At 41.4% G+C, this 13,697-nt stretch overlaps 1 protein-coding gene across 8 annotated transcripts in view; it reads left to right on the top strand.

Annotated features, from left to right (window-relative positions):
- The first annotated feature begins 1,821 nt into the window (after positions 1-1,821).
- Atg5 (autophagy related 5) overlaps positions 1,822-13,697 on the top strand; it is a 110,156-nt gene continuing 98,280 nt past the window's right edge. For 5 of the 8 annotated variants that reach the window (XR_007588962.1, XM_050123940.1, XM_050123945.1 and 2 more), the window contains exon 1: positions 1,926-2,073. The gene's annotated coding sequence lies outside the window, so the exon portion shown is untranslated. Of the gene's footprint in view, positions 2,104-13,697 lie in introns of all 8 variants that reach the window. The other 3 variants (XM_050123943.1, XM_050123941.1, XM_050123942.1) reach the window with 3 other exon arrangements.

Consider the following 13,697-nt stretch of genomic DNA (forward strand, 5'->3'; position numbering starts at 1 on the left):
GGCGGGGAGGAGGCAGAAATCTTTAATAAATAAATAAATTTAATAAAAAAAAACAAAAAAAACTTAAAAAAAAAGTATTTCTTCAATACTGTGAGTCAAGCTGGCTAGAAGTTTGTAGGAAATACACTGAACAATAGTGAGATTTTTCTGTAGAAATCAATGAGTAATAAAAAATAAATTCTGATTCAAGGGATTGAACATATAATTAAAGATGCATCTCAAGTAAAAATGCAGGGTTTTTTTTTTTAATGAGACTCCTTAGTAAATGATCTATATTTCTGGGAGGAAAAATCACAGATTTCTTTGTAAGAATACCGGTCCAAAAATGGAAAGTCACAGTTCTCATCTACTGCACCTTCTCAAAACATAAATCCCCACAAGATTAAACTCTATCAGTGACTAGCTGAGATCATGTGGGTGTGTCCCACAGGCACTCAGGAGATACTTATTGGCCCAGCCCACTTTTTACCTCTTATACACATGACACATACAGACATTTTTTGTTTATTTCATCAATCAAACAAAAAAATTAGTCTTCCCTGCATAGATAAACTCTCCCAGAATCCATATGTTATTGAGTGGAAGACCTAGTGCCGGGAATGGGAATGGGCAACTTTCCTTTGAGTTGTTGGCCAGGGAGGCCTGAGTCCTGCAAAGCACCACAGGAAACTGTCATTGCTGTTGCTTAACTATCACAAATATATTGAATGGCTCTATAGTTAAAGACACAAGACATAGAGAAATCATGTTAGAACATTTCTGCTGGCTAGCTTTCATAGTACTGGAAGATGCTATACAGAATTGTGAGCGATCAGTCAGTTGTGGGCTCTACCTGCAACACTATTAATGTAACAGTGACAAGTGTGTTATGGAAGCAACCAATTGCTTTTTGGTTGGTCTTGAGGTACACACCACAGAAGGGAACCGACCCCTGGTAATGTAAACCTGTCAAAGGTCCATGGTTGGGTATGTCGTAGGTCCAGGTAAGGAAACCCTGCTCTTCTTTTGCTAAAAGGTGACGATTTTATTTCTAAATAGCTATCCTAATACGTGCACTATCACTGCTGATGCCGGCTTAGGTTAAAGAACCTTTTTGCAATGGACAGTGGTTATTACAGAGACTCATTAACAGGTCAAAGTGCTGAGAATAAACGGCTGTTGTATGCTCAGTCATAAAAGGGACATCATGTCCTCCGGGGTTTAGGGAATATCACAAAAAAGGAGTTAGTCCCATCCACTGGGTGATAAAAGAAAGAAAAGAAACTCTCCAAGTTCTTGTAAGACTTTTGTATAGACTCAGTTTAAGTACTCCTTGGGGGTAAGTTTATTATTTATTTTCAAAGCAATTAAGAGTAGAATGGGTAGGGAGGATTCAGGGCTTTTACCATCTCAGGTTAAATACAGCCACTAATGCCTACTGTGGTTTTACAAGAGAGAAGAGGATCTCCTGAGCAAATGGATTTGATTTACCTTGAAAGCTAGGTGTGGTGGCTCGGGTTTGCAGTACCAGCACTTACGCGGCTGCAGAGCCTGATACAAATAAGTTCCAGACCCGCTGCAGCCACCGTTGGAGACCACCGTCCTGTCTCGAAACCAACAAAACCGTGCCAATCACTCTTAAAAGTAACGTTTTTACGATACTGTTTTGTGAGGAAGAAGAAAGTTGTGCTACCACGGCAGCCCACATCTCAGTTCAGGATTCTTCACTTCCTGGTTCTCAGAAGTCGGGGCGCGCGCTGAATCGCCTACGCATGCGCAGAAGCGGCTCAGCCCTAGGGGGGCAGAACTCGGAGGGCGGAGCGCAGGCCACGTGGGCTTCGTGACGTCATCTCCCGGCGCCGAGGGCCCCTGGACTTGCGGTGGGCTCCGGGCGCTGTGGGTCGGGTTCGCTTTGGTTCGGAGGGCGGAAGTGCACGCGGGGCTCGTTCTGACCCCGGTGGCGGCGCTCTGCGCGGCTGCGCAGCCTTGGGAGTTCTGCTTTTGCGGCTCTGCAGAACAGAGTGAGTCAGGCAGGCAGAGCCCGACTGAGCGTCTTCCCCGCGGTGGGAAGCCGGAGCAGAGCGGGCACTTCGGGTAGGGCTCCTGTGTGTCCGGGGCGCGGAAGTGAGTGGCGGAGGGTGGCCGGGCGAGGGCTGCGGGCAAGCGGCTGGCGGGGGCACACCCGGGGAGATGGCGGGGGAGGAGCTGGCGATGGGCGGAGGCGCTGTTGGCTAGACACTGCCCCAGAGCCCTTGGACCACCCTAGGTGTCCCTTTGAGAAGTATGTCAGTTCCTTACTAAGGTAGGAATTGTAGCATGGAGTCGGAAACTCAAGTTAAGAACTTGGATTTCTCGTGAGAGGAGGTATTTAAGTCGCAGTTACTTTGGTGCATATCAGTTCTATTCAAACGTAGTATTTACTCCAAGCTATTTGTCTTCGGTGCTTTATTCTCAGTTTAATAATAGTCCTTAATGCTAACAGAGGCATTCTCTGTTAGTGGAACACTTTTCTTTATTAGTTAGTTTCTTTGGCTTTTTCTCAAAGCCTACTCAGATATGAGGAACCTAAGAAGCTGGGAGACTTAGAGATTTTTTTTCTCCCGAAGCATGTAACTTTTTTAAGGAAACATAGCATGTTTTCACTAATCAGAACTCGGGATTTATCAAACAGCAGATGTCTAGTCAAAGCCATATAGAATTCACTTGATAAGTCTCTTGCGTCCTTGATACCAAATATTTGGTCTGGTAGAAATATTCTGACTTCATTAGACCTGTTGTTTGAATTGAATTTGATAGCACCGATATGAGAATGTTAGACTAAGTTTAAATGTACTTTGAGCCCAGTGTTGTGGCTCTCATACCTTCAATTCTAGTATTGGGGAGGTGGAGGCAGGAGAATCAGAAGTTAAGTCCAGCCCTGGCTACTCAGTGAGGTTGATGCCATTTCGGACGTCTTAGGACTCTCAAACACACAGACACCACCCCTCCAAAGCCCCAAACAACCTACCATGCACAAAGCCCTGCCTTCTATCCTGAGCAGCACAACACCAAACTACCTGGGAAACAGTGCAAAACAAGTGTGGTGGTTCAAGCTTGTTTCCTTATTCTTGGGAAGCTGAGGTAGGAAGGTTACCTTAAGATGGAGGCCAGCCTTGGCTACAGAGGATCCCTCTGTCTAATAGAAAAAAAAAGAAAAGAAAAGGAAAACACACACACACACACACACACAATGTGTCTTTAATCCCAGTACTCAGAATGCTAGTCTGGTCTACATAGCGAGTTCAGACCAGCCAGGGTGATAAAATGTGCTCTTGTCCGGGGGAAGAAAAAGTATATGCTGGGTGATGAAAGGTTCTAGTGGAGCTAAAAGTCATGAAGGTGCCACATGGAAAGGCCATTGGGGTATAGTAGCTAGTTCCATTGGAGAAGAATGAGCAGGGGGTGAGGGGAGAAGAAGGATACTCAGATGAGATGAGGCAAGGTCCTGTGTGACTTTATAAAAAGCTTTAGGTTTTTTTAAAAAATGTATTTGGGTATTTTGTCTGCATAAATGTATGTCCATATTTATGCCTAGTACCCACCAAGGAATCTATAGGACAGGAATTAGCAAAAGTTGCAAACCACCATGTGGGACTAGGACCCAAACCTAGGTCTCTCCTAAAGCAGCCAGTGCTCTTAACCACTAATCCGTCTCTCCAAAACCCTACTTTTTCTTTTCTTCTCTTTCTTTCTTTCTTTCTTTCTTTCTTTCTTTCTTTCTTTCTTTCTTTCTTTCTCTCTCTCTCTCTCTCTCTCTCTCTCTCTTTCTTTCTTTCTTTCTTTCTTTCTTTCTTCTTCTTCCTCTTCTTTTTTTCTTTTTTTTTAGACAGGTCCTATCTGTAGCTCTGACTGGCCTGAAAGTCTCCTTGTAGATCAGGCTTGATTTGAACTCACAGAGATCCATGTGTCACTACTTTCTGAAGGATGGAATTAAACATTATAATTGCCTCCCTTCCTCTTTTCTTCCTTCCTGTACAGAGTTTCTCTGTGTGGCCCTGTCTGTCCTGAGACTTGCTCTATAGACCAGGCTAGCCTTGTAGGCAGTGATTCACTTCTGCCTCCCAAGCTCTGGGAGTAAAGGTATTTGCCAACATCACCTAGCTCTAATTTTTACTTTTTATGAGATAAGCTTGAATCAGGGGCAAATTGATACTGGTTGAGCTTTGAAATGATCCGATTGCCTTGTTGACTGCAGAAATAAAGAAAGGTCAGAGTGGCTTGGGTCGGGTGTGGTTGGAATGATTAGATTATAGATTTGCTTCTAAGCTGGAGTAGATAGAATGGTTAGGAATGATTGTAAACTGTGTGGGTGGGGCAACAGAAGAATGGATTCGCTGGAGACTGTGTTGGGGAGAAGGAATTGAGGTCATTTTCAATTGTGCACATGTCAGTGCCAGTGTGTGGTAAAATACTTGTGAAACAAGCTCAGAAGTCTGAGCTGGAAGTTGTAAGAGGTATGCGTGGTGTTTAAAGTCCTTTGAAAGATGTCCTGGGGGCCTTTTCCTTTAGGACAGAGAAAGGCAAGAAAGATAGGGTCTCTTCTGACTTCATACACCAGGTGGTACAACCTAGGGTTTAAAGAGGAAACTAGTAATCATGGTCATGAGCAGAGGAAAAGGAAAGAGATTGGGAAATTTGAAGATATGATTGAGTGATATAGAAAAGTGTAGGGATAAGGGAAGATAAGGGCAAGTGAGACAGGAAAGTGGATTGGAGGAATTTAGGGGACTAGACATTGCCTTAGACTCGTTTGAAGCTGTTTGTAAATTTGAGGAGAGACTAGCCACTGTCTGTAATAATCTTTCTCTTCAGCCTTGGTAATGGAACTGAAGTCCTTTTATGTCTTCCCCAAGTAAGTGCTCCTGTGGCATATTCACTCAAGAAGGTTGCTTAGACATTGGTTTAAGCCAATAGAAACTCTTCATTACCCAGCTGGTGACTACACTAGGTGTTCGGAATCCCTGAAAAGCCTGAGTCTTTCTTAGGGTGAGCATTTAATCACAAAAACTATGTCCTGAGTTGGCATACTTCAGTTAACAAGGACAGTTAGCTAGAAGAACTATGGAAGCCAGAAAGCAAGGTTAGTATATTTATAGACTTTCCCAGGACTATGGACTTTGATGGTTTAGGCCCATGTTTTAGTTTTGGCAGGTGGTGTTGTGTATGTACTGAATTTATTGCCTCAGTAATACTTGCAGCATCAGTCAGTTGTGCTAAATATTGGGTCTGTGGCCCAGTTACACTCTACCACTAAAATATATCCCTAGCCTTCTTCTTAATTTTTGTATTGAGATAGGTCCCAATCAAGCTGCTCAGGCCTTGAATTCACCTTATAGCCTAGGCAGGCTTTGAACTTGTGATCTTCCTGCAATGCTTGGGATTATAGACCTGCTTTGCTAGACCTCAACAGCATATATTATTTTTTATTTTTCACAAACATATTCTAGTAAGTATTATGTATTTTAAATAATTCCTAGGTAGTTGAGACTTTGTCAACAAAAATAGCCCCAAGTAATAGTGGGTTGGCTCTTCCTTGTAGATTATGTTAAAGGGACTAGTGATTGTTTATCTTGCTGTGTATTTGCTAAGTGACTTTAGAGAAGCACATGATTAGCTTGTTAATTGGGAACTGTATGTAAAGCACTGAACTCTAGAAATAGAATAGTCAAAAGCTACTGTCCTTCAGAATATGTACAGGGCTGGAGAGATGGCACATAAGAACACTTGCTCATATCATTAAAGACCAGAGTTCTATTCCCGCTCCCATACAATAACAAATGCCTATAACTCAAATTGAGGGATCTGATGACCTCTTCTGGCTTCCACTTATTGTGTGGATGCTCTTTTTTATATGTGTTTCTGTATGGGTTCACACATTCACATGGCAGTGTTCGGGAGTGAGTTTTCTCCTTCTGCCATAGAGTCTAAGGGATTGAACTCAAAGTATCAGACTTGGCTGAAAGTACACCTGTCTACCTGATGAGCAGATGAGCAGTCTTTTGGTTTTTCGAGACAGGGTTTCTCTGTGGCTTTGGAGCCTGTCCTGGAACTAGCTCTTGTAGACCAGGCTGGTCTCGAACTCACAGAGATCCGCCTGCCTCTGCCTCCCGAGTGCTGGGATTAAAGGCGTGCACCACCACCGTCTGAGCAGTCTTAATAGCCCATAAAGTAAAATCTTTTGAAAAAAGAAAGAAATCTTAAAAAAAGAAAGGAAAAGGATTACTTCTAGAAGTTTTCATCATACTTTGGAATTTCTGTATCTTCAAAATTGAATTAACGGTGACTTAGCATATGCATGCCTTTAATCCCAGCAAGTTTTCTTACAGAGAAACCTGTTTTCAAAAGCCAAGAATGGATGGATGGATGGACGGATTGATTGATTGATTGATTGATTGATTGATTGATTGATTTAGAGAAGCAGTTAGGTGGAAGAGTTTCTTTTTTTTTTTTTTCTTGTTTTGGTTTTATTGAGACTGTTACACTTTGTAGCCCTGGCTGTCCTGGAACTTACTATGTAGGCCTGGCTGACCCCTAACACATAGGTCTGCCTGCCTCTGCCTCTTGAGAACTAGTACTAAAGGCATGCACCACCACAACCTGCTGGAAGAGCTTATTAAGTAGCTAGGTCATTGTGATCGTTCTCTCTTCATTTAGCAAAATTTGCAAATTTTGAGATGTGCTAATTGGGGATAAGAAGGTAGACATGATTTAATTTTTGTCTTCTCTGTCAAGGAACTCCCAGTTTATTGTGGAGAGAGGCGAGATACATAACTGAAAATTGGAATGCCTCCTAGTGTGAGATACTGAAACAATTAGGCTGGAAGTTGCTTTAGGGGAATACTTCCTAAAGCATAGATATTAAGCTAACTCTTAAAAGGAGTAGGAGTTGTTTTAGAGAGAACTCTTGGCCTAAAGAGGGTGTGTTCATCAGATTGTCCATAGGAGCATGAAGAGAGTACATACCAGATACGTAGACTGGTCATTGCGCTGCTAAACATGTGAAACACCTGTGCCTGCATCTGTGCCCTCTGAGTACTGCAGTTGCTTTCATTTTACAGATGGAAGATTCAAAGAGGAGGGAGTTTTTTTTAGCCGTACAACTAATGGGTGAAGTCTGGTGTTTAAAATCATGTGTGTGATCTGTACCTACCCGTATTGCCTGCTGTCCACATTTAAATGTTCCCTTGTTTTTTTTTTTTATTCCTCAGTCATTTTTTCCAGTTATTCTTCTTTGGGAGTATATACATATACATATATATATGTGTGTGTGTATGTATGTATGTATGTATGTATGTATACACCCACTCCGATCAGCCCACTACAAACATTGTAGGTCCAACACTCATGCATGTTATTATGCTTCAGTTGCTAAATTGCCTCCCAGTTAACCTCTTTACCGCCAGGCTTGCCCTCCATGCCCATCTCTGAGATTCTTGTCCCATTTCACCTTTCTCAGAACTCACAGAGTCTCTAGGGCTGCTGGATGGAATTGATACCCCCACTGCTTTTCATGTGACATGTTTGTTGAGCTTGCACAGATTAGACAATAAAGGGCATGCTTGCATTTTCTAGCATTTGCCACGTGTCTGTTACTGTATCAAATACCTTCTATGTTTTTTCCCTCTGGAACAACTTTGTGACTCAAGTATTAATTTTATTCCACAGGAGAAGGATAGTGGGACTTTTGAAGTATCTGGGATTGGGACATCTGTGATACTGTAGCCCTTCCACGATTAATTCTCACAGAATTTTCCCAGGCAGAAGTTTACTAAAATGTTACACCTTTTTTTATTGTTGTTGTTTTGTTTTGTTTTGTTTTTTGTTTGTTTGTTTTGTTTTTTGAGACAGGGTTTCTCTGTGGCTTTGGAGCCTGTCCTAGAACTAGCTCTGTAGACCAGGCTGGTCTCGAACTCACAGAGATCCACCTGCCTCTGCCTCCCGAGTGCTGGGATTAAAGGCATGCGCCACCGTTGACCGGCCACCTGTTGTTTCTGCATTCTCATCTTTACTGATGCGGTGTCTTCTGTTGGAATATATACAGTCCCTAATGTGCGCTCAGTAGAGGCAGTTTCAGCTTTGTGATAATTTTGCGGTAAGCAGAAGCAAGGCACAGTTAGGAACTACCTGAAATGTTTGTCTTTTTGAAATAGAGCCTTGCCATGTAGTCCAGGCTGGTCTAATACTCTTGTATGTAGGGCATCTTCAGCTCCATCCTATTGCTGTGATAAAACACCATGACTAGAAGCAGCTTAAGGAGGAAAGGGGTTATTTCAGCCATGTGTCCTGAAATAGCAGTCTTTCTTGAAGGGGAGTCATGGCAGGAACCTGGAGTCAGGAATTGAAGCAGAGGCCTTGGAAGAGTGGTGCTTCCTGATTTACTCCTTCGCTTGCCCAGCCTGCTTTCTTATATCACTTAGACACATCTGCCCAGTTGTGTGACACTGCCTGCCCTAAGTGGAATGGGCCATTCCACATCAATCATTAATCAAGAAAATGTCCTGTAGATGTTCCTATAGGCTGGTCTTTATGGAGACGTTCTCTATACTAAAATTTCTTCTTTCCAAATAAGTCTAGGCTTGTGTCAACTTGAGAAAAACCAACCAGCACAGTAGCCTGAGTTGACCACAAATTTGGAATCTTTCTGCCTCAACCTCCAAAGAAGTGGAGTGTGGCTTCTGGTATGGACTTGGTTCTTTTTAGACGCAGGATTTTAGAAAATAATTCAACCTTTTCATCTTAGTTTTATCATGTATATTACAAATGAGAACTTACATACTTGTGTATCGCCAGGGTGAGGTGGTATAAAATATATAGTATTCCTAGAGTTTTAAAACTTGTCTCAGGCTGAGCGATGCATGTTTGTAATTCCAGCACTTGGGAGAAAAGCAGGAATATCAGAAATTCAAGTCACGCCTATGCTGTATAGTGAGTTTGAGTAGTCTGGGGAGACTACAAAGATCCTGTTGCAGCCTGCCTTCCCCCATACTACCATTGATGTTTATCCAATATGATTCTTTCACATCATTTTGTGGGCTCATGTGCTCTTTCAAAAATAACTGAAAAAATCCAGACAATATCTCTGGGTACCTATTATGTTCCAGACACTATTCCAAATGTCAGAAGTAAATTGATATTTGAAATTCAATCCATTTCCTCACGGAAATGCATTACTATCTACTGAAGGCGAGGTGTACAGATGAACACCTTTAACACAAGCTTGTCAGGTCTGTAGTAGAGGAGAAGTAAAGGTGCATCCATGGAGGAAAAGGGATGATCTCGAGTCATGCCTAGGAGAAAGATCTTTAAAACTGGGTACGGAATGATGTTCCAAGTTGGAAGGCAAAGTCGGAGTGCTGCCTTACCGTGAGGGGCACACCAGCACATGCAAAGTCGGAGTGCTGCCTTACCGTGAGGGGCACACCAGCACATGCAAAGGCATGGAAATGGCATTAAAGTGCGTAGCACATTGAGTAGATCTGAAAACAGTGACTAATGGTTTTGTTTTGTTTCCCTTTTTCTTTTGATAATACACTATCTCTCTATGTAACCTTGGCTATCCTAGAACACACTCTGTAGATTACACTGGCCTGGAACTCTAGAGATCTGCCTGCTTTCCCCTCCCAGTTGCTGGAGTTAAAGGCTTCTGCCACTCTGTCCTGCCAATGACTAAGGTTTTAACAGTTGTTTTTGTATTCACCTAGTACGTACCACATAGCTTGATCTATCAAAGGATCAGATTTATTGACTATATTTAAAGTTTTCATTCAACATTTTATTATGTTTAATGATATGTATGTGTGTGTGAATACTTGTGCCCAAGGCCAGAGGTGTCAGACCACTGGAACTGGAGTTACAGGCAGTTGTCATATACCTAAGGTTGGTGCTGGGAAATGAACTTAGCATGTGCTCCTAACTGCTGAGCCATCTCTTTAGCTTGATTATATAGAAAAGTATTTTAGTAATGTGTTTGATGCAGAGTTTTTAAGAAGTTGTTTTTCTTTATTGTTATAATTCCTGATTGTTTCTATGGTTTTGATTATTCTTAGATCTTCAAGCAGTGTGTATGTGTGGAAACTTGGACCCAGAACCTCACAAATACTAATCTTGTGTTCCCTACTCAGTCACATTCCTAGTCCTCTTTGCCCCCTTGGTTTTGAGCTATAGTTTTTCAGTGTAGTTCAGGCTCACTTGAAACTTGTTCTCCTCCCTGTTTCCCATGTGCTGAAATTATAGGTGTATGCTGTATATATTTATTAATTTGTTCATGGTTAATGTGGTAGTGCTGTTTTCTGTTGAATATTATTTTAAAATGTGTTAAATTAGTTTGTGCTATGGAATATTTGTTTTAATGTTGCAAAGATGAGTTGCATCCTTTTATGTTGCATTTGTTTAACTCTGTGAAGTTTTTTACTTTGCCTGTCTAAACTACCTGATTGGTCTAATAAAGAACTGAATGTCCAATAGCTTGGCAGGAAAGGATGGGCAGGGCTGTCAGGCAGAGAGAATAAATGGGAGGAGAAATCTGGGCAGATCAAGGAGTGAGAAAAGAAGGAGAGGACACCGGGGGCCAGCCACAGAATAAGAAGTAAAGAAAAATACACCAAATAAAGGAAAAAGCCCAGAGGCAAAAGATGGATGGGATAATTTAAGTAAAGAAAAGCTGGCTAGAAACAAGCCAAGCTAAGTCTGGGCATTTATAAGAAAGAATGAGCCTCCGTGTTATTTATTTAGGAGCCAGGTATCAGACCCCCAAAAGAGCCAAGTAATAAAGAAATAACAGTTTTCCATTTTACAAGTGAGAAAAGTTAGGATCAATAGAAAATGGAATCACCAGTTTTCCTTGTATATGTTAAGTATATTTATTAGACCAGAGACATAAAATTTATTATAGGTTAACTTTGACCTTTCTACTACTGTTAATAGTTATTTGTAGTCTGCATGTGGGTATGTGTACCTCTGTTCAAGTGTCTGTGCAAGTCAGATGTCAGATCTCTTGGAGCTGGAGTTGCATATAGTTGTGATCTGCCTGATGTGGATGCTGGGAATTGAACTTGGTTTCTCTGGAAGAACAGTCAGCACTCTTAACTACTGAACTTTCCCACAGCCCCTAGATGAACATTTATTAGTGTTGAATATATATTTTGAAGTAGAAAGTAGCCTTGTTTACAGTTCACTAATCTTTTAGGCACTTTGGTTTACAAAATGTATGTTTACATTGCCATGCTCTGCTTACTTGAACTGCCTTGGATCAGTTGGCTTCTTCCCCTGAAGTCCAAATACATGTATATATTGAACAGTGGCCAAAAGTGGCCAGCAATGGGGAGGCTTCAGGGAGATTAAGAATTGGAGTTACATCTGGGCTACTGTTTGAAACCCCGTCTCAAAAACTAATAGCCAAGATGAAGAATTGCAAAGAGGATATGAACGTCTGATTTAGCTATTGTTTTATGTACCTACTATAGAATGTTCATAAACATGGCTGGATTACAGGGTGTTGAAGCCCCTGCCTCTCTGGCCATCGTGATGTCTGCCTTTAATCCTTGCCCTCTGGGGCCAGAGGTAGGTGGATCTCTGAGCTCAAGGCGAACCTGATTTACATACTGAATCCCAGTAGAGCCAAGGCTATATCCTTTTATACACAAAGGATATATCCTTTCATAAACAAAAACAAGTAAAAAAACAAATCCAAAAGAAGAAAAAAATCTGCTGTCCGTAGTTGAGTTTGGAGGTGGTTTCCATTCCTCCAAGTCTATCTTTATGTCTCTTTTGAGCAGAGACTCAGACATTAAGGGGACAGTGTTGGCCATTCCTTTATTCTGATCCAGGAAGAAGAGCAGAAGAGAATGACATAGAAAGAGCAAGGTGGTCACGTGTTCTGACAGCCCAGCTAGGTAGAGAAGTCAAATCCAGGCATGATACTTTGGTTTATGGTGATCATTTGTCTAGAATAGTGTTTTGGGCTCTACTAGTCAAGGCCATCTTAAATTTCATTTGTTGTCAGTTATTTTCTACCTGTGTTTTCAGAGATGAGTGCTTAGTACTTTATATTTTTCAGTTTTCGATGTGCCTATTAGTGTGTCTTAGTTAGATTTTTATTGTACTAAAACAAGAAACAGAAGCAACTTGGGGAAGAAAGTATTTGCTATATCTTACATTTCCAGGTAAAAGTTGATCAGCTAGAGGAAGTCAAGGCAGGAACCTGAAGGGGAGGAACATGAAGCAGAGACCATGGAAGAGTGCTGTTTACTGGCTTATTCCTGGCTTTCTCAGTTGCCTTTCTTTTTTGGTTTTTCAAAACAAGGTTTATCTGTGTACCCACGGCTGTCATGGAACTTGCTCTGTAGACCAGGCTGGCCTCAGACTCTACCTGTCTCTGTCTCCTAAGTGCTGGGAACAAAGGCGTATGCCCCCACCACCTAGCCTCACTTTACTTTCTTATATGCCCTAGGACTACCTGCCCAGGGACAATACTGCCCACAGTGGGCTGGACCCTTCCATATCATAAATCAAGAAAATGCCCTACAGACTTGCACACAGGCCAATCTTATGGAGACAGTTTTTCGGTTGAAGTTCTGTCTTTCTAATGACTCTAGCTTGTGTCAAGTTGATGAACAGAGTACATAACAACAGTAATCACAAACATCAAAACCTACAAGGAGGTAGGTGCACACCTTTAATCCCAGTAGATAAATGCTGATCTCTGTGAGTTCCAGGCCAGCCTGGTCTGCATATTGAGCCTTTGTCTCAAAAGAAATTGATCCCAATCAGGAAATAATCATAACCTGATTATTTCTTATTTTTTAAAAATTAAAATTTATTTTAAATTTTATTATATTTTTAAAAGTTACAAATAAAAGAAATTTCTCAAAGATTATGCAATTCAATGAGCTTTTATACTTTTAATGTAAAGTAGCCATTTGAAATGGAATCATTGCAACTTTTTGTTGAGTTTTATATTTTCACTATTTTATGAGCTTAATGCACAACCAAAACCAAAAACCTTGAACTAGGAAGCAGATAACTTTATATCCTCTTTGTGAATGTGTGTTTATTGCATTCATTCCTTCTTCATCCCTTAGTGTCAGCCTTTCTTTTTCTCTTTTGTATGTTACTGCACCTACATGTAAGTATACTTATATACACACACAGAGGCTAGATTTTACATATGATGGAGAACATGTGTTTTTGTTTCTTCTTTCTAAGATTGTGTGACCTCACTTAATGTTATATTCTAAGTCCATCCATCTTCCTGTGTTGAAATAGGAGCGGCGGGGCTGCGTCCCCAGCACCCAGCCGCCTGCTAGCTCATGCCCGAAATAACAACACACAAATTGTATTCTTTTAAACACTGCTTGCCCATTATATCTAGCCTCTTCTAGGCTAACTCTCACACCTGGACTAGCTTATTTCTAATAATGTGTGTAAGCACCCCAAGGTGCGCTTACCAGGAAGATTCTAGCCTACGTCCATCCTGAGTCGGAGCTTCATCACGTGTGTCTCTGAGAGCAGGGCTATCTTGCGTCTGTCTGAGGAGTCTTACCTCACTTCCTCTTCCTCCTGTTTACTCCTCCCACCTATGTTTTAACCTATCAGGGCAAGCAGTTTCTTTATTTAATTAACCAATGAAATCAACAGATTGATATATGACACTCCCACATCACTTCCCCTTTTTCTGTTTA

This window comes from Alexandromys fortis, unplaced genomic scaffold, assembly GCF_014885135.2.
Source record: "Alexandromys fortis isolate MF-2015 unplaced genomic scaffold, M_Fortis_MF-2015_v1.1 scaffold_211, whole genome shotgun sequence".
In the NCBI taxonomy this organism is placed as follows: Eukaryota; Metazoa; Chordata; class Mammalia; order Rodentia; family Cricetidae; genus Alexandromys; species Alexandromys fortis.